Source organism: Leptopilina boulardi, unplaced genomic scaffold, assembly GCF_019393585.1.
Source record: "Leptopilina boulardi isolate dan_hultmark-lab unplaced genomic scaffold, ZJU_Lbou_2.1 LbouV2_144, whole genome shotgun sequence".
Lineage (NCBI taxonomy): Eukaryota > Metazoa > Arthropoda > Insecta > Hymenoptera > Figitidae > Leptopilina > Leptopilina boulardi.
This window is the reverse complement of record NW_026137690.1, coordinates 842,089-866,486: the sequence shown is the minus strand read 5'-3', so window position 1 is coordinate 866,486 and position 24,398 is coordinate 842,089.

Genomic DNA, 24,398 nt, shown 5'->3' with positions numbered 1-24,398 from the left:
AGTTACAATGCAAGAAGAGGCGTGTTACATTTTTTTTGCAATGACCTTTAGAAATTGATATGGATGTTGCATGAAGTCAAAGATCAGATTTGGTTCAAAAGTATTGGAATTTTTTCTTGAAGGTAAAATGATAATTACAGAGTTCGTTATAGTCATTAGTGCGAGTTATATATGTTGATATATATAGCGTTTATTCATTAATACAGACACACGCACGTTTATAGCTCCAGAGAAAAATGAGATTCTACAGGGTAGAATGAGAATTTATGTAGGTTTTAGGTAAGTTTAAAACAATCCTAATAAAGGTTCAAAGTAGATGTAAAATCAATGTAAAATTAGATCTACCGTAGGTTTAATGTAAGATAGAATGAGAATTTATTAAGGTTCAAATTAGTTCTAACGAAGGTTCAATGTAGGGTCAAATTATGTCTAACGTAAATTTAATACAGGGTAGAATGAGAATTTATGTAGGTTTTAGGTAATTTTAAATCAATCCGAATAAAGGTTCAATGTCGGGTACAAATTAGATCTACTGTAGGTTCAATGTAGGGTAGAATAAGAATTTATGTAGGTTTTATGTAGGTTCAAATTAGTTCTAATGAAGGTTTAATGTAGTGCCAAATTAGGTCTAATTTAAATTACATACAGGGTATAATAAGAATTTATGTAGGTTTTAGGTAAGTTTAAATCAATCCTAATATAGGTTCAATATAGGGTACAAATTATATCTACTGTAAGTTCAATGTAGGGTAGAATAAGAATTTATGTAGGTTTTATGTAGGTTCATATTAGTTCTAATGAAGGTTCAATGTAGTGCCAAATTAGGTCTAATTTAAAATACATACAAGGTATAATAAGAATTTATGTAGGTTTTAGGTAAGTTTAAATCAATCCTAATAAAGGTTAAATGTAGTGCCAAATTAGGTCTACTGTAGGTTAAACGTAGAGTACAATAAGAATTTATTTAGATTTTATGTAGTTTCATATTAGTTGTAATGAAGGTTCAATGTAGTGCCAAATTAGGTCTAATTTAAAATACATACAAGGTATAATAAGAACTTATGTAGGTTTTAGGTAAGTTTAAATCAATCCTAATATAGGTTCAATATAGGGTACAAATTATATCTACTGTAAGTTCAATGTAGGGTAGAATAAGAATTTATGTAGGTTTTATGTAGGTTCAAATTAGTTCTAATGAAGGTTCAATGTAGTGCTAAATTAGGTCTAATTTCAATTACATACAGGGTATAATAAGAATTTATGTAAGTTTTAGGTAAGTTTAAATCAATCCTAATAAAGGTTCAATGTAGTGCCAAATTAGGTCTAATTTAAATTACATACAGTGTATAATAAGAATTTATGTAGGTTTTAGGTAAGTTTAAATCAATCCTAATAAAGGTTCAATGTAGGGTACAAATTAGATCTACTGTAGGTTAAATGTAGAGTACAATAAGAATTTATTTAGATTTTATGTAGTTTCATATTAGTTTTAATGAAGGTTCAATGTAAGATAAAATTAGATCTACTGTAGATTTAATGTAGGATAGAATGAGAATTTATGTAGGTTTTATGTAGGTTCAAATTAGTTCTAATGAAGGTTCAATGTAGTGCCAAATTAGGTCTAATTTAAAATACATACAAGGTATAATAAGAATTTATGTAGGTTTTAGGTAAGTTTAAATCAATCCTAATATAGGTTCAATATAGGGTACAAATTAGATCTACTGTAAGTTCAATGTAGGGTAGAATAAGAATTTATGTAGGTTTTATGTAGGTTCATATTAGTTCTAATGAAGGTTCAATGTAGGGTCAAATTAGGTCTAATGTAAATTTAATACAGGGTGGAATGAGAATTTATGTAGGTTTTATGCAGGTTCAAATATGTTCAAAAGCGTTTATAGCTCCAGAGAAAAAACAAGAGAGAGAGAGAGAGAGAGAGAGAGAGAGACCATCGAAACGCATAAATCGAAGTGAAACTTTGCCGTCGGCTCGGTGAACGCGCGCACTCGTACCATTCGTTGAACCAATATTCGCTTAGTTGGCTGCATCACTTGCTTTTATGGTAGGATCGCCGTAAAGCACACGACAAGAAAAGCTAAAGGTCGAATCGATAAACGATCACTTGCAATCGACGCCTTTTAAATTTTATGCAACACCCTATAAATGTTCTTTTGGTTGTTTTCTTTTTAACGATTTTCGATTTGACACTCACATTTTTTTTTCTCTTCTTTTTGATGACGAGAAGCATATATACTATATACCTTTAGACTAAAATTGATAATACATTTTAAACAAGTATCTTTTTTTTATGGAGAACATGAAGAAAATATAATCTGACATATTTTTTTCTCAAGATGTAGATAAGGTAAATTTTTTTCTAATTTGCTCACTTTTTATGTCACATATATTCCAATAAGCCATATGTAATTTTTATTTTATTATTATTATTATTATTATTATTTATTATTTATTATTTATTTTATTTATTTTTATTATTTTTTATTTTTTTTTTATTTTTATATATTTTAATTTTTACATATTCTACTTTACAGTTCTTAAATCGTATTTATTTTTGTTATCACGTACTATTTTTTTTGTACTTTTTATTTTATTTTATTATTATCTTTTTATATACGTTTTAGGTTAAAATTAGACCTATTATAGGTTCAAAGAGGGATCAAAATATGTCTAAGGAATTTTAATGTAGAGTAAATTAGGTCTGCAGTAAGTTAAAGAATAAGGTCAAATTAGTATTCTAATGTAGGTTTTAATATAATAATAGTAAGCTTAATGTAGGGTCGAATTGGGTCAAATTATGGTTCAAAGTACACAATAGATGTACCTGTAATCACGGAAAAAATCAACACCTAAAGCAGCGATAAGTTTCATTGGAACAGCAATATACATTTTATTAAAACAGCGAAAGTTTTCGCTATTCTAGAAAAACGTATATTGCTGTTGCAGATAAAAATTTTTTTCCGTAATGTAGGTTCAAAATAGAGACTAATTAGGTCAAACGTAGGTTCAAAGTAGTGTTGAAATAATTTTAATATCGTTCGGAGGTAGGGTCGAATTACTTCTAATATGGGTACAAAAAAGAGTCGAATTGGGTCAAATGTAGGTTCAAAGTAGGGTCAAAGTAGTTATAATGTTTTTTGGAGGTAGGGTCAACTTAGGTTAAAGTATGGTCGAATATGACCTAATGTATGTTCAGAATAGAGTCGAATTAGGTCAAATGTAGGTTCAAAGTAGTGTTGAAATAATTTTAATATCGTTCGGAGGTAGGATCGAATTACTTCTAATATGGGTTCAAAATAGAGTCGAATTGGGTCAAATGTAGGTTCAAAGTAGGGTCAAAGTAGTTATAATGTTTTTTGGAGGTAGGGTCAACTTAGGTTAAATTATGGTCGAATGAGACCTAATGTAGGTTCAGAATAGAGTCGAATTAGGTCAAATGTAGGTTCAAAGTAGTGTTGAAATAGTTTTAATATCGTTCGAAGGTAGGGTCTAATTAATTCTAATATGGGTTCAAAATAGGGTCGAGTTGGGTTTAAATTCTGATCCAATTTGTATACCTAATATATACTTTATTTGAAATAAATCATTATAATCATTGAAAGGGATGTAAATATTTTTTACTATATATATATATATATATATATATATATTCACAACTATATTTTGTAGAAGTATTTTTCAATTACCGCACATTTATACGATATAAACGAAAAAAAAACAAGATTATAACCCATATGGAAGAACAAGAAGTAATCCAAAATCAAAGACGAGGCTTTTAAGTTGATGATTATAACCTGCCTGGAGGATTCTGATTGTCAGCGGCCAATTAGTTTTCCATATACTATATAAGAGATTGAGAGAGCAAAAGAGATATAGCCGCACAAAAATCTTTTGTTTCTTATTCGCAAAATTCCAAAGAGGCACTGATTCAGGTATATACATATATATATATAGTAAATGCGAGCCATTAGTGACGCACGCGCGTTAACGTTGGGCACGTGTTCACAATATTATTTATTATTTATGCTAAGTTATGCGGAGCCAGTCCATGGATATACGGAATAGTAGCAGTAACAGCAGCAGAAGCAGCAAATATATATATATATATACAGACAGACACAGGTTGCTGGCTAGCGGCCACGGTCTGCCGTCCGTCTGTGTTTGTCCATATGCCGAGAGAGAGAGAGAGAGTCGGCATATTTATATCAATTACGTGTCGTTCCTCTTTGGCTTGGATTATTATGTAAATACCTGGTCTGTCGTATTGGACAACGCGACGACGACGGCGGCTAACCAGATAGTGGACCAATTACCGACCATAGGAGTCGCGGAGACACACCGAAACGTTTTCTTGAATGGGCCGTGATTCCTTTTCAAGATTATATACATATACATATACACCGACAATTCAGTCGGCGAAACGATCACGAATACAAAAAAAAAAAAATGAAATAGCAAACTCAAAAATTAAATTTCAAAATAGGATTTTTTTTTATTAACACGGGAAAAAACATCTTTACCTGGAACAACGATAAATTTCACTGGAATAGCGATATATTTTACTAAATCAGCGAAAACTATTGCTGTTTCAGATAAAGATTTTTTTGTAGAAAAAAAAAATCGATAACTGCAACAGCAACATATGTTTCTATAGAATAGCGAAAACTTTCGCTGTTCTAGTGAAACATATCGCTATTTCATCAGATAAAGTTTTATCTAATCGTTATAGAAAAATTTTTCATGTACTTAGCAATTTAATATACTGCTAATATTGAAAATCCAAAAAGGAATAAAAAAATATCGATACTGTTAAGTGGAGAGGTTATTTTCAGTTTTGATAAAACGTCTAAACATCAATCGGACTTGAAAACTGGTCTGTAATTTGAGTTAGAGAGCTGCGTGTATATAGTGGATAGAGAGAGAGAGAGAGAGTGGCGAAAGTTTCGTCGCCTCGCGTTCTACCAAAGTCCTTTGGGAAGGCGGGTCAATAAATGACCGGGGGATAGGGGGGGGTGAGAAGGGAGGAATGGAGGTCGGGTGATGCATCCGCTGAATATGTATGAGCCCGCGACACCCCGTAGCACCGAGACCGAACCACTATCTGTGGGTGATAGTGGGTATGCTCTATGTCTCTCAGGGCACCTTGTCCCCTGCCCCCCCCCCTCTCTCTCTCTCTCATACCCCCATCTCACTTGCTCGACGTGAAACCGGGACACGACTCAAGGGGATGGCAAGAGATAGAGAGACAAAGAGAGAGTGACTGAGAGAGAAAGCGAGAGAGAGAGAGTGAGTGAGAGAGGGAGAGAGAGAGAGAGAAGGATGCTGAGAGCTAGAATGCGGAAGAGGATGAGAGCTTATATCGCAAGAACCACCCCAATGGAAACTCAAGCCTCTGCGAACTCACCCATCATACACACTCACTCCTCTTTGCTCCACTACGTCCTTTGCTTGCACCACTCAACTCCAGAGAGAGGCGTCTGCCGTTATCTTAGGAGAGACAAAGTTACCTCGTAATTCCTTCGCGAACAGATGCCGATGCCTGCTAAGACGACGGTTACTACGGTTACGCGATGGTTACCACACCCAAGGATTTCGATTAGCCGACAGCAAGTTCACGAGGCGCGTAAATTCAACAAAAAAGAATGCGAGCTGTCTTTTGCCGAAATATATATATGATTTCGATCAGCTAATTCCTATATAAAATGATTCTTTAGTTTGTGTTAACTTCCTATTTTTTTTGGCTGAACAACTCTTGATTTTTAGCCATGAGGTCTGGAGAAGCTAAAAATAGTACAATTGTAGATTTATGAATTGACGTCTGATGAAGAATGAGAAAATTTGATGAATTAATTATTGATACTGGAAGATAAAGCTTGTAATTAGAGATATGAAAGTGAATTCTTGATCTAAAAAATGTGGTACATTCAACTACTGATGATATTGAATTTATAATTAAAACTTGGAACAAGTAATCCCACCGCTGTCACCGAATCATTAATTAATTGATAGAAGCTAAAAATCCCACCACTGTCACCGAATTATTATTATTATAATTAATTACTGTTAATAACTAAAAATACCACGAAATTATTGACTGTAATAAATACCGACGCTGCAACATGATTAGTGACAACATGGAAAAACCTTGAAATCCCACCGCTGTCACCGAATTATTAATTAATTGATAGAAGCTAAAAATCACACCACTGTCATCGAATTATTATTATTATAATTAATTACCTGTTAATAACTAAAAATTCCACGAAATTATTGACTGTATAATAAATACCGACGCTGCAACATAATTACTGACAACCTGGAAAAAACCTAGAAATCCCACCGCTGTCACCGAATTATTGATCTAAAGAATGTAAGCAATCCCACCACCACTGTCACCGATTTATAAAAACCGAAAAATGTCAGAAATTCCACTGCTGTCACTAAATTATTAATTAATTGGAAAAATCCCAACGCTGTCACCAAATTATTGGTGAGGAAAATAGTCGAAATACCATTACTGTCAAAATCTAACAATCTCATCGCTGTCACCAAATTAATATAATGCTTTTCCTTTTCTTATCCTGCTTTTTACTAATTTTAGTGACATCGATAAGATTTTTTCAATTAGTTAATAATTTAGTAACAGCGGTGGAATTTATGACATTTTTCAGTTTAATAATTCTGTGACAATGGTGAGATTTTACAGTTTTTTTTTTGATAAATAATAATAATTTCTTGACAGCGAAGGAAATTTGTATATTTTTTGGCTCAGTAATTAGGTGACAGCGGTGGGATTTTGCAATTTAATAATTCGGTGACAGTGGTGGGATTTTTAGCTGTTTCCAAGTTATTACTAATTATACCTTCAGCACCGGGATTTATCACAATCATAATTATCATCTCATAATTTATTGACAGCTGAGGAATTTTGTATATTTTTTGGCTCAGTAATTAGGTGACAGTGGTGGGATTTTGCAATTTAATAATTCGGTGACAGTGGTGGGAGTTTTAGCTTTTTCCATAAGTTATTACTAATTATATCTTCAGCGCCGGGATTTATCGCAATCTTCAAGTGAATAAATTGGTAACATTCACTATAATTCTGATTTCTTCATTCTAAAGGAAAACAACATCGTTTATTCTTTGTTTCATCTCATCATTATATAGTGAAGTGACATAAAAAATAAATCCCAATAATTAAAAAAGAAAATCTTCTAATAAAGATATCAATTGAGATTGGCGAAAAAATTTCTCTCTGTTATTCCAATGTAATGAACACAATTAAAAAGTAAGTAGTAAAATAAAATTGCCAAAGGGGTGTGTACGGACAAATAGAGTGATCTCAGGTGGTGAATGAACAAGCCAAGCATTCCATTTTGAAACTGTTAATTGTTCTGAGGATTTTTCTCCAATGATATAGAGAGTGAGACTCCCTAACGCCAAAAAAGGGGTGATGAGCCTAAAGGGTTGAGGCAATGAACTTCGACTTGGTAATGAAGAGGGCCCCACCCCTCCCTTTGGGCTAAACGAGTCGTCGCCTCTGCTTTGGATATATTTTATTGCGCGGACAGTCTACTTTATTATCGTCTTCCCTCTTTTCAAGCAATGCTTATCCCACCCCCTTCTTTTTGACGGAGAGAAAAACTTTCCACACTGGCAGTTCGCAACCCTTTCTCGCACTCTGTCTCTTTTTCTCTTGGAGGCGGTGATGCCAGTGATGCTCAAACAAAAGGAAGAAAATTATAATATGAGAAGTATATTGCAAAGGCCTTTTGGAGGCGTTTGAGAACCACGCGTCTTTTAGCAAGAATGAGCTTAAAACTATAATGCACCCTAATCCGGCAATACCTCATTCTGTCTTGCGGGATTCATCGCTCAAGCGTGGTCCCTATTTAGCGGATCATATATATTATACTATTCTCATTGGCGGATCAACCCTTTTGCTGATGATGTGTCTCTCACCGTCACTATGTTTTGGGGGGGAATCTCATAAGCCAGCATTCCTTAAGCCTTCTTTTTTCCCCATTATGAGATAAAGGACTATGGCCAATAAAAATATTTCCTCTGACCGATATGAAACGAAACTAAATTCAATAAAATCGTCATCATTATCATCTTTACCATTTATTCTCCAAATAGTCAGTAATAATTAAGTATTAGTTGTGGATCTTTAAAACACATTTTTTGGATTTGGTAACAGCGGTGGGATTTTTAGCTGTTACCGTTATAGATATAATAATTTTGTGACATTTGATTTTGGATATTCTTCGGATGAATATAATTTGGTGACAGCGGTGGGATTTTTCTAGTTACTTAATAATTTAGTTACATCTGACATTTTTTGGTTTAATAATAATTCGATGACAGCGATGGGATTTCTAGCTTTTTCCAGATTATCAGTAATTGTTTATTAGCGGTGGGATTTATTTAAATTTTAAAATCAATATTTTGGTGGCAGCGGTGGGATTTGACATTCTTCGACTCAATAATAATAATCCCACCGCTGCGTCACTGAATTGTTAATCCTCATAGCAAATTGTAAATCCCACCGCTGTCACCATTTTACTAATTCACCCCATTAATATACAAAAAATCCCACCGCTGTCACCAAGTTTTTATAACTTTCTAAGAAAAAACCAAAAATCCCTTCCGCTGTCAATTGTATATAGTAAATGTTTATTCAATATCAGCATTAAAATCAAAGAAAGTCAATTTGGATTTATAGATGGGAGTTATAAAAATCGTTTTGTCATGAAAATAAGAGTTTATTGGAAAGGTATGCGGGACGTTTAAAAACGAAATGTTCAAACCGAGGTTATGTGCTCTCATATATATATATATATGTGATCCACGATGAAAAATGTGTATCTATATAAAACGAAAAAAGACGAAAACTACGTACAAACTCGTAAAATTTTGAATGGGACGTGTGTAGTGCTTGGTCGAGCGACAAACACCTCCGACAACGACGAACCAAGTGGCAAAAAACTCACCGCGAAAAGCCCCGTCAAGAGAGAGAGAGAGAAAGAGCGGAAGAAAAATATAACGACTCGCGAAACGACGAATAACGTCGAGCTTTACTACGTTCTAAAACTCTCATAAAGCTCTGCCACGCCAAACTTTTCAATTTTACGTTTCGGCATTTTCCCTCTTTTCTTTTTCTTTCGCCATTTAAGATAACTTGAAAAATCAACGAGGACCACGAGGAAAAAAAAACAAAGATAGATATAGATATAAATAGAAAAGGAAGTTTGAAAATGAAAGAAGAGAGAAAATATCTTGAGGACAAGGAGAATCCTTGAAATATTACCACTCTGCAGCTAGAGACCCGCGAAAAAGTTGTGGAGGGTTGGAAGCAAAAAAAAAAGAAAAAAAAAGAGAAAAGGTAGCGTGAAAAATTCCTCACGTCAGACAAGAGTGAGGGGATCGTAAAAAATTAATTAAACTTTCCACCAAGTAGTACAACATCAGAAAATTTGAATATTCCTTAATGGACTTTGATATAGAAGCGAAAATATATAACTCTACCCTTATTTAGATATTGCCAGAGGTGAATATAAATCCCTATTGACACTTACATAGTTAAAGTATATTTAAATTTTAAAAAGAAGAAAATTAAACGAAAAATTAACAAGAGATGATTAAAAAAAATTACCATGTATAGCTTCAAGAAAGGGTCTAAATTTTTTTTTTTTTTCTTTTAAGTGTTTCAAAAATTATTTTTTGTTGGCACTAAATTACCTAAAATTATCTAAAACATTTTTATCTAAAAATTCTTGGGTTTTCTTTTTGTTTTCAGAAGATTTTTTTTTTGGTACAATTACCAAAAGAAATTTTATTTTTCAACAACAAAAAAAATGCCAAAGAATGTGAGGAATTTTTTTCTGACACATAAATGACCTTGAAATAAATAAAAAGTAATTTTGTTTCACTAGCGAAATTTGATGCTTATCCATATATATATTCACACTTTAGATCATTATATTAAAATCGAGCACTCCATCGCGTTTGATGATGATGAAGATTTCGAAGCCGGTCGACGGGGTTTGCATATAACTAAAATTTCAGATAAGATCTAAATAGAGATGAGAGATTCTTTGAGCATATAATTCGGTTTCCAAACGCTGGGACAGCTGTCGCTCGATCGAATGTCTGCGTTTGGAGATGACGTTCCACGATTTGACATACATCTCTCTCCTTCTCTCTTGTATTTTGATTATAGATAGCTTTCGTCATTATTCTAGGGGTGAGATGACGTGATGTTTGAAAAAAAAAAATTTCCTTGTCACGAAATTGCATTATAATCGCTTCTTGTCAATTTTACATTCACGCACAAGTTATTTTCTGTCAAATATAATTTTATTAATATCTCCTTCATGAAAGATAAAATAACACATGATTTTTCTTGATCTGAAATTAAAAAGTCCAAAATGCTTTTTACGGTCACATTTCTGTTTTTTTATTATTATTTATTTTTTTTTTTTATTATTTTCGAGGGGAAAAATTTTTTGGAAAGGTTATATTCACTATATGTCAGGGAATTATTTATCTGCGAAATGGAAATTTAAACCAGTGAAGACACGATGTGTTCGTAATGGAACACAAATAGAAAAAATCCCACCGCTGTCATATCTAATTAATTATTCCGCAGAATGTTAGAAATCCCACTGCTGTCACTTAATTAATTAATCAGTAGAATATTAGAAATCCCACCGCTGTCACTGTTGTATTTTTTAAAAAGAAAATGTTGCGATTTTTTTTTTAAATAATAGTAATTCAACTGGCTGACTCTAAATTAGTAATTAGAAAGGTAGAAAAAATCCCACCGCTGTCACCGTATTATACTCGTCTCAAAAACAACAGAAATCCCGCTGCTATCACTAAATTAATAAGTATATAGCAAAAAAAAAAAAAAAAACTGTAGAAATCACACCGCTGTCACCTAATTACTGATCAGAAAATCCCAATTCTGATTCTATAACAACTGTTTATTAGAAAAATATTAACAATCCCACAGCTGTCATCGAATTATTGATCAGAAGAATATAAAAAATTCCACCACAGACACTAAATTGGCTATTCTAAGAAAAATATTTAGTAATATCCCACCACTATCACCTAATTATTGATCCACAAAATACAAAAACCATCCCCACTAGCAATAAGTTATTAATTATTGAAAACAAACTATGAAATCCCAATAATTTAAACTAATTCTAGATCCAGAAAATTTTCGAAATCCTGACGCTACATAAATAAATTATTAATTGCTATAAAAATCTATAAAATTCTATCGATGTAGCTTAATTATTGATTCCAAAAATATCTGAAATCACGCCGGTGTCATTAAATTATTAAATAGTCCAAAAGTTCTAGAAAATCCCACCGCTGTCATCTAATCAGTAATTCAAGGAATACCAAAAAAAAAAATTAAGTTATTGTCAATGAATTATTAATTATCGAAAAAAGCTATGAAATAACACGAGTGTCATCTAATAATAATTCATTGAGAGCGGTGGAAGTTGTGATATTATTTAGATCTATAATTAGGTGACAGCGCAATATTTTTCGCCGGAAAGCCAAATTCGGTGACAGTAGTGGGATTTCTGACAGTTTTTAGTTAATTCGGTTTTTAATTCGGTGACAGTGGTGGGATTTTTAGATTTTACTGTTTCGGTGACAGCGGTGGGATTTTTAGCTTCTATCAATTAGTCAATAATTTGGTGACAATGGTGGGATTTCTACAATTTTTGTTTTTATAATTCGGTGCCAGCGGTGGGATTTTTAGCTTCCACCGGTTAATTAATAATAATTTGATGACAGCGGTGGGATTTCTGCTAAGTTTCAGTTTAACAATTCGGTGACAGTGGTGGGATTTTTGACATTCTTATGATCAACAATACCAATAGTAGTATATTTATCTTTTTTTCTTATCGTGAGCACTTTACTAGCTACAGCAGCAGAATTTCCATCGCAACTCTTAACATAATTCGATGCCATCTATGGGATTTCTAACACTTACCAAATACTCAATAATTTACAATGACAGCGGTGGGAATTTTTATCATTTTTCAATTGAAATTTCCAATTTTCACATCAATAATTTTATTTTGAAAAAAAGTGAAAAAATTGCCAAAGGGTATATAGCAGTGAAATATTGGAAAATTCTCCGTCAATAATGTGCGCGCAGCTTCCATCAAAAGTAATCGAACCTTTTTTTTTTAATCAGATAACTAGTTTCTGATTATCTTCTCCCGGCTTTTTGACAATAAAATGCGTTTCCGTTTCTTTCTATTCGTAAATGATTTCCGTAACTAATTTCAAACCAAATTCCGAATTTAGAGAGTTTTTTTTTGCCTCTCCTATATACTACCGGCCAACACAATGAGTTGTGAAGTAAAAATCGTGATAGAGGGTGAGTTGAAAAAGAGAGACAGAGAGAGAGAGAGAGGGTAGTCTCGCAAGAGCTTGCGGCGGTCCTTGCCCCCTTAGTACGTGATCTGGGTACCAAAAATTTTCCCCGAGTCCGACCGAGAGACCGACGTGAAAACACCAGAATGTTGGCGCGCACCAAGGTCCTTTGCGATCGATACCTTTACTTTAACAGAAATACCACTAGATCTCCTCAGACAAGAGTCTATAAAATTTTCATCATTCCGAAAAAAACGTACATTGACCGAACGGATATTCAAGAATAAACTCGAAACGTGGGTTTTTGACTTCTTTAATTAAACGGAAATTGGAAAGTCTAGAAAATTATAAATTCATGAGGCCGCGCATATAAGTTAAAGATATATATTGTCTGATGGAAAACCAATCATAAATTTTTAGCTTAAATCCAAATTTTCCCAATTTAGAAATAAATAAAATTGACATTTCCTTTTCATATATATATATATTGTTTTTAACTTATTAAAATTATCTTTGAAGGATGCAAGAAGAGAGAAAAAAAAATTTCGTATAATGGCAAAATAAAAAGAAAAAAAAAAGAGGGTGAAGGTGTTGGCCGATTCGTATCTCGTCGACTGGTCACAGTTCTGAGTAGCGTGAAATGAAATTTGACAGTACAGGGGAAGGCGACATACTTCCCCTGGGTGTTCTGTCTCTCTTTTTTTTCTTTTTCCTTTTTTAACCCGCGCACAACTTGCAAAATGGAGTTGGCACGCCGTTATTCCAGTTCTTACACCTCACACATGTACCCCACGGGCATTGGGTGAATTACCCCCACCACCTTCAAATGTTTCGGGGTAGCCCTATTTTATACAATTCTCTTTTATCTGTTGTCTCTCCCTTTCGTTGGTCCCGTTCCCTTGGGGCATAGAGAGAAAGCGGGTGTGTGTGTGTGTCTCTCTCTCTAGCGCTTCTTAGTTCCAGACCAACACCTTTTTACAAATACATCACACGCTCTTCTAGCCCCCCACTGGACCACCCTCCTCACACTTGGGATATTACGATATATATATACAGTATATATAGTGGGTGCCACATTTGCCTAAGCACATCAAATGCTCGGGGCCACTTGGTACGGTTCACTAGACAGCCCTAGGTTACCACTTACGAACAAACCATTCGCATTCGGTTAGATCAACGACCTGCCGAGGTAAAGTACTACATTGGGGTCACACTTAACCCCTAAGGCTACTTATATATTTAACGGAATTTTTTTTACAATTCTATTTTGTAGCAAATGGGATATTAATTGTCTGATAATAATTTTTGATATACTTTAGGGAGATTTGGAATTAAAAGATTTATTTCATTACAAATTTTCAATATTCTTTGGATAAATTATATTATTGGATAGAATTGAATTCCCATCGCTGCGTCACCTATTCGGTAAAAGACAGAACCAGCTCAAAAACACTAGAAATAATCCCACCGCTGTCACCAAATTATTAACTAATAGAAGCTAAGAATCCCACCGCTGTCACCGAATCATTATTTTGAATATACAATCTCAGAAATCCCACCGCAGTCACCAAATTATTGACTAATTGGTAAAAATTAAAATTCCCACCGCTGTCACCTATTCGATAAAAGACAGAACAAGATCAAAAACACTAGAAATAATCCCACCGCTGTCAACAAATTATTAACTAATAGAATCTAAGAATCCCACCGCTGTCACCGAATCATTGTTTTGAATATATAATGTCAGAAATCCCACCGCAGTCACCAAATTATTGACTAATTGGTAAAAATTAAAATTCCCACCGCTGTCACCAAATTATTGATCTAAAGAATGTTAATGAAATCCCACCACTGTCACCAAACAGAAAGTATTCTAAATCTCTTTGCTGTCAAATTCCAACAATACCACCGCTGTTATCAAATTATATTGACCTAAGGGTTCTGATAAATGACGTCGCTAATATACATAATTACTGAAAACGTGGAAAAAGATAGAAATCCCACTGCTGTCACCGAATTATTAACTAATCAAGTAAAAGCTAAAAATCCCATCACTGTCACCGAATTATAAAACCAAAAATTTGAGAAATCCCTCCACTGTCACCATAAGTTATTAACTAATTGATAAAAGCTAAAAATCCCATCGCTCTCACCAAATTATTGACTAATCGGTAAAAACTAAAAATCCCACCGCTGTCACCGAATTAAAATATATCAAAAATAGAAATCCCACCGCTGACACTGTATCATAAAATTATTAATATTTCCAGCATTGTCACCTAATTATTTACCCCTTCAACGTCAACAATATAATACACTCAACATTTTAAAAAATATAACCTTCTCGTCAATTTATAATTCCCCTTAAAAAATACCCTAATTTTGTAATTACCTTTAAAAAAAAAATTCCCCTTTTTTTTACTATTTTTCGATAATTCTTCTTTTTGCTGTGGAGAAAATTTATTTCCTTGCACATAATATTAATGAAATTGAACGACTACATTAAATAGTGGTAACGTCGTAACAATGACCTCTGTGTGAAGGGTTATATAGTTAGGATCGTACAAATGGTCGAAGGGAAAATGGGTATAGTACTCGCAAACTTTGGATTGGGTTAGCTTACTAAGCCTTCGCAGATAATTAGCCAGGTAATCTAGACGGGTGTTGGAGGAGTTTCGAAGTAAAACCGACCTTTCCCGCCTTCCACACAAAACAGAGGATTCCAATCCAAAATGAATTTCCCGCAACCTATCCCTTTTCCCCCCTCAAGCCTCATAAAAGTCCATGTCCTCTCTTGTGTCCTCTCATTAAATTCCTGCCAGAAACCCTCACCAAGCATCTGTCCACAAGATTTTCAATCATAATATACCAAATTCCTACGAATTTATCAATTAGAAATAATTTTTAATTATTTTCTTAATTTTTTCGTAAAATACAAATGGATTTGCAGTAAATCGTCAAAATTTGATAATTCTACAATTTTTTTCTCAAAATCTTTTTTTTTTTTTGTTTTCTTCTATAAGTGTGACATTTATTAATCCAATACGACATTATGATACCGCAATTGAATATTTCCCATGAATGCGGGAAAAGGATCATAAGTTTCTCCGTGTGACTTCCAAGTTTCGTGAAAGGGGGGTTGAAAGGGGGAGGAGAGGGGTTTAGTGACATAATGAGACGGATCGATTGCAGGGTAAATTACCATTACAATGGTGGCCACCCTCTGTGACTAGTACGCAATGCCTAACACAATTGATATATATGACTGAAATTTTGCAAGAAAACTGGAAAAAAAGTACCATTTTTATCGAGAAATAGAGTGGGTCAAATGGCGGAACATATATATATACACAAATACATATATATATATATATATGTATATATATATGGGGAGCGAGAAAAAATTGAAGAGGGGAGTTATAGAAAAACGAGGGCCACTCGCACCAACGGGCTTATTAGCCAGCAATGTGATCTATTTGCCCTTGTACTCGCATAAAGAACCTACGATATTGTGCCACTATGTTACAAAGAATGGTCTTATTGCCCAACAGGGACTTGCTAGTTATAACCACCCAACTTTCCATGAGACTTATTGCCATGGTAGTTATAGAATTGTACCCCCTCTTTTACTAATCACTAACATGTACGTAATTTTTTTTTTTTTTTCTATAACACAATTTTCATTATTCTCTATACTGTGTATAAAATTTTATATGGTTATCAATTTTATGAAATTAATTTTTTTTTCCAAACACAAATTAATTATGCGTTATGTAATTAAACTTATGAATATGAAAAATCCCACCGCTGTCACTATATATACAATTTATAAAAGAAGATAGAAATAAAGCTACCACACTTATTGAGCTGCAGAGCGGTGAAAATCACACCGCTGTCACCGAATTATTTATTTGAAGAATGTTAAAAACCCTACCGATGTTACTAAATTAATTATTAGCCAAATAATTATAAAATCCTACCGCTGTCACCGAATTTTTTTCAAATCTGAAAAATATCCAAAATCCTGCCGCTGTCACTAAATCAATAACTTGACAACAAAACTGAAGAAATCCCACCTCTGTCACCGAATTACTCATTTAAAGAATATAAAAAATCCCGCCACTATTACCAAATTATTAATTAACCAGTGGAAGCTAAAAATCCCACCGCTGTCACCAAATTATTGACCTAAAAGTTGTAAAAATCCCACCGCTGTCACCAAATTATTAATTAACCGTTAGATGCTAAAAATCCCGCCGCTGTCACTAAATTAATAGCCAAAAACAGAATAAATCCCACCGCGTCACCTAATTACTGATCTAAAAGTTGTAAAAATTCCACCGCTGTCACTGAATTATTAATTAACCCGATAATAATTAAAAATCCCACCGCTCTCACTAAATTAATATATAGCCAAAAACAGAATAAATCCCACCGCTGTCACCTAATTACTGAACCGAAAAATATCCGGAATCCCGTCGCTGTCACTAAATTAATAACTAGCCAAAAAATGGAAGAAATCCCACCGCTGTCACCTAATTATTAATCCAAAGTATATACATACATCAAAAATCCCACCGCTGTCACCAAATTATTGACCTAAAAGTTGTAAAAATCCCACCGCTGTCACTGAATTATTAATTAACCCGATAATAATTAAAAATCCCACCGCTGTCACCTAATTATTGATCCAAAAAATTTATCAAATTTCCCCCGCTGTCAATGAATTATTAATCATCAATTATTAAATACTACTGATGTCACCTAATTCTAGAACCAAAAAATATTCGAAATTCCGCCGCTATCAATAAACTATGATTGATTACCGGAAAGAACTATAAAATCCCACTGGATATCGCTAAATTATTGATTCTAAAAATATGAAAAATCCCACCGCTGTCACCGCTACTAGCTAGTAAAAAAAAAACAAGTGATTTTGGATGTTGTGACAATTTTTGCCCTGGATTATTATTATGTATAGAAGCAAAGAGTTGTCATATAAAAATCGTATCAGTCGTAGAGTTATATTCCATTCTTTAGAATTTGCTTTGACTTAAGTGGCAATTCCAAGGGATTCCAGAGAATTCGATAGCACAAACGGAACACCCTGATCGAACACCTCATTTATGCATGTACACCTCACTGTATTGGTTTGTGTATATATATATATATATATATATATATATATATATATATATATATATATATATATATCTGGGATCTATAGCCGAGTTCCCGAGGGCGATTCGACCTTATATATGTATATGTATATATAGGAGAGACCTTCTGTATTTCCAAGACCCAACATTCCTCATGTACCGCTTGGGTGTGTATATTCTTGAAATTTCGAGGAACTCGAGAGCCAAAGAGATGTATGATCCAGTTTGAGGGAAGATTGTAACAATGCAACTGTTCTCTCTTCTTTTGGCGGTAGATATGTTTTGCGGTGAATGTATATTGTAGAGAGTAGCAGAGTAGAAAATAACAAAAAAAAAAGAAAGATAAGTAATTGAAATTAATTTTGTGGAACAATAATGCTGACGAGAGTATAAGGAATTTGGATGAAGAAATTATAATTAATCCCACCGCTGCCACCAAATTATAAAACCAAAAAATTTTAGAAATCCCACCGCTGCCACTGAATTATAAAACCAAAATTGTAACAAATCCCATTGCTGTTACGAAATTATTAACTAACTAAAAAAATCCCACCACTGTCACCGAATTATTAACTGACTGAAAAAATCCCACCGCTGTCACCTAATTATTAACAAATCGGTAAAAACTAAAAATACCCACCGCTGTCACCAAATTATTATTGATGCGGAAATTAATCGAAGGCAACCTTGTTATTTTTTAATCCGAGAATTTTAATAATCCCACCGCTGTCACCAAATTATAAATCCGAATTATATATCAAAAATCCCACCGCTGTCACCGATGAAATAAAAATTATGTTATTAGAATACTGTCAGAAGTTCTAATTCTAATTCCTTGCTACTAAACTATAATATCAGAAAAATATTAACCATCCCACCGCTGTCACCTAATTATAGACATTCCGTATTATCTCTAAATATACAACATCTATTGGTTTATGTTTGAGTCTAATTTTTTTGGTGATTGTTATCTCTATTTCCGTCTCTAATTATTCAATCTATTGCTAAGCAAATATTTGCCTTTATTTTTTTGTAACAATAACATAATTTTTTCAACCTTTTTTTTAATTTTGTATAACAATTATAGATTTTATTCTGTCGTTCATCATCATTAAACGAACATCAGTTAAGTGCAAAAGTAAACATCATCTAAAACCATCTGTAGGAACATTATCCTTTCTAATGGTTTATTCCAACAAATTGATGAGTATTCAACGAAATGTTTTAGTGTATACTGAAAAGCGTCGCTCAATTTAAGTGCGTGTACAATGGCTGGTAGATAGCCGACCTAAGCATGCTAGGATGCAATCAATACCATTTCAACATTACGATGGAAACACTCTCTCGAAAACAGCCTACGTTTTCGGTTCTACTATATATATATATATATATATATATATATATATATATATATATAGTGTACATATATATATATAGAGGAGACGTGGCAAAGACAGAAAGAGAGGAAGCGAGTGGGAGTGGGTCGAAGCAAGTTTCGTGGTCCGCATACTGATTGACTCTGGGTGTATCAGAATCTACGGTTGGCTAAAGCCGAAAACAGAGCTTGCTGTCTTTGCTAAAATCTCATTCCATACACCAGTTTTTGGGGATTGCAAAATTCAACGAAATATTTCCCTTTTTTTTATTTATATTTTTCCAAAAAAAAAAAAAAAGTTTCTTATTTTATCTAAAAATCACCAAATAAAATTAAGTTGAGAAATTGCAAACCAAAAGAATAATCTTAATTGAATCACAAGAAGGTGGTAAGAGATAAGAATCATGAATACAATGTGTCCTGTCAAATGGTTATATTGGAGCACGCGATTATATATTTCGATTTTTTTTTTATTTTTTTTATTCGAAACGATAAAAGAACGAAAGAGGAGTGCCAGTTGGTGCAAAATGCCAGTAGCCTGAAGCTATAATAATGAAACATGGGGCCTGAGGAGCACCAAAAGTGAGTATTAGATGATGGAAGAGGGAAAGGGGAGAGGTATATATATATATAGGGTCAGAGAATTCTCTTGTCGGTAAGTGGGGTATACCCACTTCTGAATTTTCGAAGCTTCTCATTCCACTCGTTGGATCATCGTCGTTCGACGCAAAATTCGATCATTATGATTGCTTATGATGTAAATGATGCCCCGCGGCAACAATTGTTTCCAGTTGAATGAGCTATATATGAAATTCACTGACTTTCATTGTTAACTGCGGGTACTGAATATATTGATAATATAATATGTTTTGTAGCTCTTCCCCTACTCAGTGTTCTTATCGAACAGATTTTAGCTACTTGTGCTATACAATAAGCAGAAATTGAAGATTTTAATTTAGTTTTGTAAAATTTTCAAGTAGTTTTTATGGTGAGTTAAGGACAATTTTAAAGCATCTTTAAATATTATGATTTTAACTAGGAGAAACAATTTTGATTTTTGGGTTTAATTTTTTTCTAAACAAATCGCTGATAGATAATTACTGACAAATGGAAAATCCCACCGCTGCTACCGAATTATAAAATCAAAAATGTAAGAAATCCCACTGCAGTCACGAAATCATCATCTCACTGAAAAAATCCCACCGCTGTCACCGAATTATTGACTAATTGGTAAAAATTAAAAATCCTACCACAGTTATCAAATTATGCGGAAAATATTCGAAATCCCGTTGCTATCAAATTCCAACAATCCCGCACCGCTGTCATCAAATTATATTTATCTAAATATTCTGACAAATCCCGTCAATACATAACTACTGACAACGTGGAAAAAGGTAGAAATCACACCTCTGTCACCGAATCATGAAACTGAAAAATGGCAGAAATTATACTGCTATAACTAAATTATTAGCTAATTGGAAAAATCCCACCGCTGTCACCAAATTATTGACGCAAAAATTATTCGAAGTCTTGTTGTTGTTAACTTAATTATTTTTTCATCTCAAAATTGTAATAATCCCACCGCTGTCGTTGTATGTTATTTTACATTCGAAAACTGCCCAACAATCTCATCGCTTTCATCAAATTTGTAAATCCGAATCATATATTAGAAGTTCTTTCTTCGTAATCATTAATAAATTTATTAATCAGAAGAATATCAAAAATCCCACCGCTGTCACTAAATTAATATGTAGCCAAAAACAGAATAAATCCCACCGCTGTCACCTAATTACTGAACCGAAAAATATCCGGAATCCCGTCGCTGTCACTAAATTAATAACTAGCCAAAAAATGGAAGAAATCCCACCGCTGTCACCTAATTATTAATCCAAAGTATATACATACATCAAAAATCCCACCGCTGTCACTAAATTTTTTATTTCCTAAGAAAAATAGAATTTATTGAACGAAAAATTATCAGAAAACCTAATTCAGATTCCTCACTATACTGTTTATCGGAAAAATATTAAAAATCCCATCGCTGTCACTTAATTATCTTCTAAAGGGAAATTTAGGAATATTTTCTGCAATAAATACAAATATTTGTATATTTTAGTAAATATTCTGCTCAAAAAGTAACCAATAAATAGTTTTCCTAAAATATAAAACAGTGGTTGCCTCTTTAAGACTAAACCAACGAATAAACGTTAACCCCGGCAAGACATAAACAAGACGGTAGTTGCCGAAAAAGGAATCAACCCCTCAGGGCAAAGGTAGAAGGGAGAATGAAAAATATAAAGTTAGTTCCCAAATATAATCTCTAATTTGCCCTGCTTCTTTCTACTTTACGATCACTGTAATTTCTAAAAATTCCAACAGAAAAAAGGAAACTATATTTAGGCTGATTCACTTAAAGCCCCCCCCAAAAAAAAGGGATTCAAGTTCGCGCGTGGGGGATGAAGTCCAAAAAAAAAAAATGATAGCTGACCAGGTAGTAAAATGTATATAGATATATGTATTCATATTTTTTAGACCTATTATAGTAATTTTACGGTACAACATCTATTCCCCCAAAAGAGATGCAGGACTAATTTCATTAGGGATAAAGATCATCATTATTTTCTCTCTCACAGCAACGATCGTCCCGTAAAATTGCGGTCCTACTTTTTTTTCTTCGTCTTCTTCTCCTTTTTTTTTCTTTCCGCCACTTGATTTCTTTCGTATGCGTAGTGCACTCTTTTTAGACCAAAAATTTGTGAAAAAAAAATTCTAAAAAAGTACACTTTTGATAATCACCTTGGTAATTTAATAATTTCCTTTGGAATTCTTTTGTGTAATCCATAGAAATTTTGCGGAAAAAAAGAAGTTTTTGATTTATTACGATCTGGACAAAAATAATTATTGTATTTATAACGACCCTAATTAACAGTAGAGGGGGTCATCTTCCCCCTCCCCCCCTCTCTCTCTCTCTGTCTCTTTCTCCTAATTTCTATCTTTTTCTCTTTTTTCTGACCTTTCTTTCTTTTTCTGTCTTACTCTCTGATTTATCTTTTCCTGTCTTCCTCTCTCAAATTTTTTCTCTCTTCTTCTATTTCTGTCTCTTTTTGGTTCATTCACTATAAGTCTATCTTTCTGTCTCTTTTTTTCATTCTTGTTTCTGTCCCTTACTGACTCCTTTTTCTTCATATTTCTGTCACTCTTTTTTTTCTCTTTCTCAGTTTCCTTCATTTTCTGACTCTCTTTCTGTCCCTTTTTCTTTCTATTTCAGTCTCTTTCTCTTTTAATGCCTATTTTTTCGTCTCTCTTTCTGTTACTTTTTCTATTTCTGTCTCTTTCTGCCCCTTTTTATCCCTTTTTTTCTCTTTGTTTTTATTTCTGTCTCTACTTATGTCACTTTACTCTTTTTCTGTCTCTTTTCTGTCAATTACGAATTCTTTCCATCTTCTCCTGTCTCTTTCTGTCACTGTCTAACTTTTTTTCTCTTTTTTCTAATTTTGTATATCTTTCTGTCAATTTCTATCTTCTGTCCTTTCTTTGAAATTCTGTCTGATTTTTTGCTTTTCTGTCCCTTTTTCACATGGTTTCTATTTTTTTTGGCTTTTTATATTTCTTTCTGTCTATTTCTGACTGCTTTTCTCTCTCTTATTTATTTCTGTCCTTTTCAATCTGCATCTGATACTTTCTGCCTCGTCTTGTTTCCTTCTGTCTCTGTTTGTGTTTTAGATTTTGTTTTTCTATTTCTTTATTTGTCTCTATTTCTTATTCTTTATATTTTTTTTACTATTTCTGCCACGTTTTGTCTCCTTCTGAGGCTATTTGTCTCTTTTTCTCTTCAATTCTATTTCTATCTCTTTCTATATATTTCTGATTCTTTCTGCCTGCCTTTGATTTTTTTCTGTCTATTTTTCTCTCTGTCTTAAAAATTTTGACTTTGTTTGTCTCTCACTCTCTTTTATGTATTTTCTATTTATTTATGTCACTTACTCGATTTTTTCTTCAAACATTTTCTGTCGAATTTTATCTTTTTTCTATTTCTATCTCTTTTTCTGTCTCATGTTTTTTTTCTACTTCTATCTCTTTTTTGTTTTTCTCTCTCTATTTCTGTCCATTTCTGTCTCTTTTGTTTCTATTTCTGTCTTTCTCTCAGTCTGTTTCTTTCCTTTCTGTCTGTTTTTTTAATTCAATCTCTTTTTTTCTTCCTAATACTGTCTATATTTCTGTCCTTTTTTTCAATCTCTTTTTCTGTCTTTTTCTTTCTATTACTGTCTATGTTTCTGTCTCTTTTTTTCTATTTCTGTCTCACTCTGTCTGTTTCTTTTCTTTGTCTCTTTTACTTCAATCTTTTTTCTTTCTAATACTCTCAATATTTCTATCTTTTTTTTCACTTCAATCTCTCTTTCTGTCTTTTTCTTTATATTTCTGTCTCTTATTTTCTGTCTCTTTATTCCACTTCAATCTCTCTTTCTGTCCCTTTCTTTATATTTCTGTCTCTTTTTTCTATTTCTATCTCTCTTTTTGTCTTTTTCTCACAATTTCTGTCTCTCATTTTCTGTCTCTTTTTTCCACTTCAATCTCTATTTCTGTCTCTTTTTTCCACTTCAATTTCTCTTTCTGTCTCTCTATTTCTATCTCTTTCTGTCTCTTTTTTCCATTTCAATCTCTCATTCTGTCTCTCTATTTCTGTCTCTCATTTTCTGTCTCTTTTTTCCACTTCAATCTCTCTTTCTGTCTCTCTATTTCTGTCTCTAATTTTCTGTCTCTTTCTGTCTCTTTTTTCCACTTCAATCTCTCTTTCTGTCCTTTTCTTTATATTTCTGTCTCTTTTTTCTATTTCTATCTCTCTTTTTGACTTTTTCTCTCTCTTTCTGTCTCTTTTTTCTACTTCTATCTCTCTTTTTGTATTTCTCTCTCTATTTCTGTCTCTATTTCTGTCTCACTCTGTCTGTTTCTTTTCTTTGTCTCTTTTTTACTTCAATTTTTTTTTCTTTCCAATACTGTCAATATTTTTGTCTTTTTTCCATACTTCAATCTCTCTTTCTCTCATTTTCTGTCTCTTTCTGTCTCTTTTTATCTTTCTGTCTCTCTCTTTCTGTCTCTCTATTTCTGTCTCTCATTTTCTGTCTCTTTCTGTCTCTTTTTTATATTTCTCTCTCTCTCTCTCTCTCTCTCTCTCTCTCTCTCTCTCTCTCTCTCTCTCTCTCTCTCTCTCTCTCTCTCTCTCTGCTTTTTCATAGAATCGAGAAAAAAATGAAAGCAAAACTTGACTCGCATTTATGTATATCAGAAACAAAAATGGGCAAAAACTACTATAAAATTTTTATCTTTCTTTCCCTTATGTATATTAATGTGACGATTCATTTGCAGAATTAAATTTATTTACAAAAAAAATTTTCCCATTTCTTTTTGTTTTTTTTTAAATTTTTTATATTTTTTTT